The sequence below is a fragment of the Chinchilla lanigera genome, unplaced genomic scaffold, assembly GCF_000276665.1.
Source record: "Chinchilla lanigera isolate Chin_1 unplaced genomic scaffold, ChiLan1.0 scaffold00021, whole genome shotgun sequence".
NCBI classification, from domain to species: domain Eukaryota; kingdom Metazoa; phylum Chordata; class Mammalia; order Rodentia; family Chinchillidae; genus Chinchilla; species Chinchilla lanigera.
In genome coordinates, this window is record NW_004955422.1 from 26,537,885 (window position 1) to 26,538,150 (window position 266).

Here is a 266-nt window from a genome sequence, read left to right on the forward strand (position 1 = left end):
AAAAAAAAAAAAATTTATTTATGGGATTATGTTGTAAATCTCACCTTCCACATTTAAAACAGAACCCTTGTTTATTCTACTTCTATAACCTTTCCACCACAGGCAATTTACCAACATCACCCCAGGAATTAAACTAAAAAACAAAAAAAAAAGACAAAAAAAAAAAAAAAAAAAAAAAAAAAGACATTAAAGAAGACCTAATAAATGTAAAGAAAGTTTGTATTCATGGATTGAAAGACTTAATTTTGTTAAGATGGCAATACTTT